The sequence below is a fragment of the Pinus tabuliformis genome, chromosome 5_2 (assembly GCF_031772625.1).
Source record: "Pinus tabuliformis cultivar Carrire ecotype Pingquan chromosome 5_2, CPIR1, whole genome shotgun sequence".
NCBI classification, from domain to species: domain Eukaryota; kingdom Viridiplantae; phylum Streptophyta; class Pinopsida; order Pinales; family Pinaceae; genus Pinus; species Pinus tabuliformis.
In genome coordinates, this window is record NC_142306.1 from 408,277,068 (window position 1) to 408,283,067 (window position 6,000).

The window sequence follows — 6,000 nt, forward strand, 5'->3', positions numbered from 1 at the left end:
TCCTCTCAAAGGATAAAATCTCTAATAAAATATGATGGAAAAAAATTGTGGGTTTTCCTACATTTTATAACCACATGCATGGATATTTCTCTTTTATACCTTTCAAAACTTAAACGTCATATATCTAATCTTCAATCTCTTAATTTCATGTTAATTAGTTACATTATAACTCTTTTATCTTTCAACAATTTATTCACATTTTATTTACTTTCAAAATAAGATTTTACATCATTTTCTAGTGATTATTTAAAGGCTTATTAAATTCACATTGATTAATTATCTTAATGTTTAGAAATGCAACCCTAGATGGGGTGACCAAGGTAGAAAAAGGGGGGGTGGGAGGAGCTTTTTTCCACTGCCCTACCAGCCCACAAGCTGGTGGGACATGGAAACATGCCTCCTCAAAGAACATTTAAGTCTTGCATGATATGTTGATGGCCATCACAATGCAACACCAAGTGGGTCTGCTCCACATTCATTACCATAGTTTATCACATGTGTGAAAAGGCATTTCAGGAGATTTGCAAAGGTATACCATGAATGATACCACAATTCTCATGAATTAGCCTAATAAGTGCAGTCTTTTCAATCCTTCAACAATTAATGACTGGCCATCAATGGCCATCTTGTCAAGATTCTACATGTCACACAAGGATTTTCACTGCATACATGGATATGAAGAGAACTATTAATGAATCACCTTGGAAATTCACATCTTTACTTCTTCAACCAGCAACACCCCCCCTGCTTACTTGACTGGCTGCAGTTTTCTGTAGGTTCCATTCTTAGTGGGGAGCTTCATTTATTTTTTAATGGCTTAGCTTTGTTTCCAACCTCGTGTCCAGAATAAAAAGGATGACACAACCATGCTATTTACTCTTTCAAGACGGAGGATGACACTCTGAATTTCTAGGAATTCAGTCTTATGTATGGACATGCAAAACACTACTCCTCCTGTAAGGCCGACTTTGTAGCGAAGAAATGATCTTTAGGCAAGCCCCCTCCGTAACTCTGTAGTCCATTTGGGCCTAAATATGTTTGGATACATTGGGGTTGTGTTCTGGATTAGATTATTATATTATTTTTCATCTATATCAATGATTTTAGAGTGGGAGAAGGAGAGGAATCAACTCACAGACCCATTTTTGTGGCAGGCCCCAATTTGGAAAATTAGGGTCTAAAACCTTGTGGGAGAATTTTGAGGCATCAAAAGACATTTTTGGGGGTAAAAATTTGTTGATATAATGCAGCACATTTCTCTCATATTTTACACATAGAGACATTTCCAATGACACAAGAATCGCCTTAATCAGAGTTTGTATGCAAAAGTTATGTTTCTTAAAAGTTGACCTTCCTATTTTCATCACCATAATTTGAGAGGATGCCATGTTCGCCCCCATTATTCATGGAAAATGGGATAGCCATGTGATTATGATAAAGAATATTCTAGAAGATTCCATATTGTAACCCTTGTTAAAAGTTGAGGTAGTCAAACCAAACCACTAGTAGGCTATCGAGTTGTGTTATAACCGAGCCACTAGGAGGAAAGAGGTTCCATTATTTGGAGTTCATTTATTCCATAGATGAGAAAAAATGGTTGAGAAGGAGAGGATATAGAGAAAATAAAGAGTATTTATACACTCTAGTAGGGCATGGGGCTTAGGCCATACTTTTTACTTGCAACGATTTTCTATTCATAGAAAGAGAGCATAACTACCTCACCTTCTAGCTGGGTTTTCTCTCAAAATAGTTTCCCAGGTCTTATCTTATGTCAATCGTGGTTTATGAGTTTTTATTTCACTGTTCTCTATTTTATACATAATTTTAATTTGCATGCATACACAATTAACTATAATCTATAAATTTATAAATAAAAACAAAAATAAACCCTAATAATGTAGATTTCATATTTTTAAATAAAGTTTTATCAGACCTGTTGTGACGAACTATTTAGTGGAATACCAATGAAAATTTATGGCTTATTTTGCAAATTTAATATTAATCCTTGACTTGGTTCTAGCCACTCTTCCCTATCTCATTAAAGTTGTATGAAGTGCTTATCCTAGAGTTTAAGTTGGGAGCTTTCTATAAAGTACTATATTTTCCTTGTTGTCATTGGTCTATCTTATGATCACATCAAATTTCAAGATATCGATCTCTAGTATTTCTCACCTGTTCCATATCCTCCTTTATCCATTGTGTTCGATCTAAGTAGTGTCTTCTTCGAGTCACCATATTGTCACACTCGTTTGTGGGTCTATCTTTTCAAGTTGTAGACTCATCCTTGCTTGGTCATAGTAGTCATTAGTTCTTTGGGAGTAGGAATTCACCATGCCAAGATAGTATGCTTGATGTTGTAAGGGGGGACATATTATCAGAGTCAAGGGGGAACTTGTGCTCATCAATAAGTAGTGTCCTTGGCACAACACTACCATTAGCACATCTCACAAAATATACAGGCCAAGCTTGATTAAAAAGAGAGAGATATCACTAGGGAGTGCCAGTTTCTTAATAGACATAAATGTCCTAGTGAAGTGACCTCCTGGATACTTGCCACATATCATACAATAGGTAAAAACAACCAATACATGCATACTGTCAATTTGTACCAACATATGAATATATTGCTAGCTTGAGTTCTGTTGGGCCATAATTAAGCCAAGGAAGATGCAATTTTAATTTTGAATGAACTATAGCTATATTGAAGACCCTGGGTAGGTAGGTGAATGAAGATGACTGAGGACCATCTCGAATTTCCACCAGACTCGGGCAACTCCCCTCAACATTGAAAAGAACCCATCAAAGTGGAGCCTTTAGACTCTTCTTAACCCATGCCTTATTTATATTGTCACTGCCTATATCTAATTTTTAGTAGTTTCTATATTTATTTGAGTAAACAACATTCAATTATGGATGAAAACATTTTCAATTTTGTATTATCATTTTAGATTTCAAACTCAAATGGTTAAAAATTTAACATTCTTTCATTAATCTAATTTCTCAAAGAACAATTCAAGGTGAACCAAAACTCGTATATATGATAAAAAAATAAACTTTAATTAAAAAATTATATATAAATATACTCCTACTAATTTACTGAGGTCATAAACAATTTGATAAGTGTTGGAGGACATATGTTTCTCTTTCCTTGTTAATACATCATGAACACTTGTCAATTGTATTCCATGTAATGGAGGCTACATCCATATTTTAATCACATATTCAAGTATCTCCCTCATGCAATCAAGTTAGGAAATTATGGTGATGGTAATCAATTTTCAATTTGCATTTGAATATGCCATAGGATGCACCTTGAAAATCTATTTTGTCTTGAAAGTTGTTTTTTCTTCAGATTATTTGGTGTAGGAATTGCGGTTAGGTAGACTCCTTCAACACTTAATTGTCAACCCGGGGGTTTCGTAAACTTAGAGACGAAACACAGGAAATGCCAGAAATGGTATGACCTTTTCCAAACTCTATTCCTACTTCCTTAATTGTAATCTTGCAGAACCAAAAAAGAAGATCACCCTACAATTTACACCAAAGATATTCTAGTGTTGGAATGTGAAATAAAGTACTTTTGCGGGAAAATAAATGAAAGGAACTCTCAAACTTCTTGCAAAAAATCTTTGACTAATAAAAATGTAAATCTATGTTTAATTTTAGTATAGTTGTGTGCCAGGTTAATAATTAGACCCTTGAAGATATCTGTCTTCTTATAGATCTTTCTCCCTGCACTAAGTTGTTATTCATGTACTTCTGCAATGTGCTTGCACTAGTACCACAACAAAGTTTAGGTGTTGGAAGTATATTCTACACCTGTACTTGAAGATTTATGTCTTCATGTAGGAAATCTAAGCCTTAAGACTAGAGCACTCTGTTCCTGTATCAGGATATCGTTTCTTGTATCGGAACATAGATTCATGCACCAAGTTTTCCAATCCTTCTTATAAGAAAGTAAAAAATGTGCTAGCTTTGGGAGAAAAATTTGCAAAGGTGAAATGAACTTTCAAAATAAATTCCTTAACCCAAAAGATGCTTCAACCAATATTGACATCTAAAATAATAATTAATTTCCAGAGTAAGAACACATTATTCTTTAATCAAGGAACTTCTTCATGCAATCTAAAAATATCATTTAATTGTGGCATCAGGCTTCAATCCTGTAATAGTTATTCACTCAAACTGAGCTGCATTCATAACCTTCTTAACTTGGAAAGATTCTCTCTAAGAATAATTACACATAAAGCCTAATATTTTCCTTAAACAGTATGACGTACATGTACGGATTAGCGTGCCACAACGACGTTCAGTTTCAAATTACCAAAAGAATGTTTAATTCGAGATATCAAGAACATTTTGGAATGAAAATCACGCACTCGAGAATCACATTAAGACTCATAAATCATATAAGAATAAAAGACTATTACTGTAATAAACTAGAGGAATCAATCTGTGAGACTGTATTAAAGTATATTTTCAGCCCATCACCAAGGAAGTCGTCATGCAACCCTCTACCAGGTCCTTACTTGTATCGACATCACTTTTCTTCTCTTCATTCTTCCTAGGAGGACCGACAAGGGGGTGTCGTCTTCCTTCTCCACATAGTCACCATCAACCACTATATGAGCTGCTGCCTCAGTGAGAACCGAAAGATTATATTTACCTGGTGAAGCAGGTGGCGAGTCATCCAACAATATCAGAGAGGTCGACTGAACATGACCCGCCCTTGAAGAGGCAGTCCTTCTCCTGGCTGACCTCCTGGTCTCAGTAGGATGCGAGGTCATCATTTTTGATTTCTCATTCTTGCTTGCACTCCTCTTCTGAGCTGACTTCCCTGCACATTTCTTTTGAGCCATCTTTTTTGCACTCTTCTTTTGAGACGACTTTTCTGCACTCTTCTTCTGAGTTGACTTCTTTACGCTCCACCCCTAAAACTCCTTCAAGAATTATTCGCAAGTCACATTTCTAGCTTCCAGCTCTTTCTTAATTAAGATTGTAATCAACCTATGGTGATATAGTTTGTATGCATCCTGATTGGACTTCCCTTTCTAAACCCCTTTCACCATCTTTTCGAAACTTCTGAGAAAATAGTACGGGAAATTGATGATATTACCAGACTCAAAGTGCAAGAGTAGGCATATGTGATAGAGGAAAGTTAGTGAGTAGCGACCCTCGCAAGTAAGGAACTTCTGCAACACATATAGGAGATCCTTCCACTTCCCGATCATAGCGTTCTGCTGGAGGCCGTTCTTCCAGTCCACCTTCTGCTTCGGGTTGACCACAAACCGACGCCACAATTTCTTTTCTAACTTCTCCTTCTTGAACCATTGCTCCCCCACTGCTGGAAACCCTATAGCCTGAGATATGGATTCTTCTGTGACTGCAAATTCTAATGAACCAACCTTGGCTCAACTCCCATCAAAGGTCCGAGCAAATGCTATTGCCACAGCTGAGTCAAATCCATCAAACTTCTGCAGAAACGGGAGGAACCCAGATTCCTGCAACATTACAAGACTATTCCTGTACTCAGCTGTCTGTTCCATCTCTTGTATGGATCGTGGCTCAATTCTTATAGGCGCCATGTCTATTCGAATTCACCCAATCTTTGTCTCAAGTTTTAAAAAGATATTACAACAAAAAGAACTCAAATGGTGATCAAGCTATACATTCGTCGTTATATCAACCATTTCTTGAAAGATCATGCTTCATTATTAAAATTACACGGATGTGAATGCGAATTGGTTCAAGTACAGGCAGGCGATGATGATTGGAAGAGGTGACGATTTAGACAATAATTTCACATAACGGTCATGCAAGGTCGGATATGGAGTGAGGCCATTATTATCAGGTGATGAGTTTTCCAAGGGAAGGTAAGTATTGGATTTCGGGAGAATCGTACCATCCCGCATTTACTCCATGATTTCACATAAGGTGTACTTAGTACTCATTGAAAAGATAAGATTTCATAACCTAAAATATCTTTGTACTTAAACGATT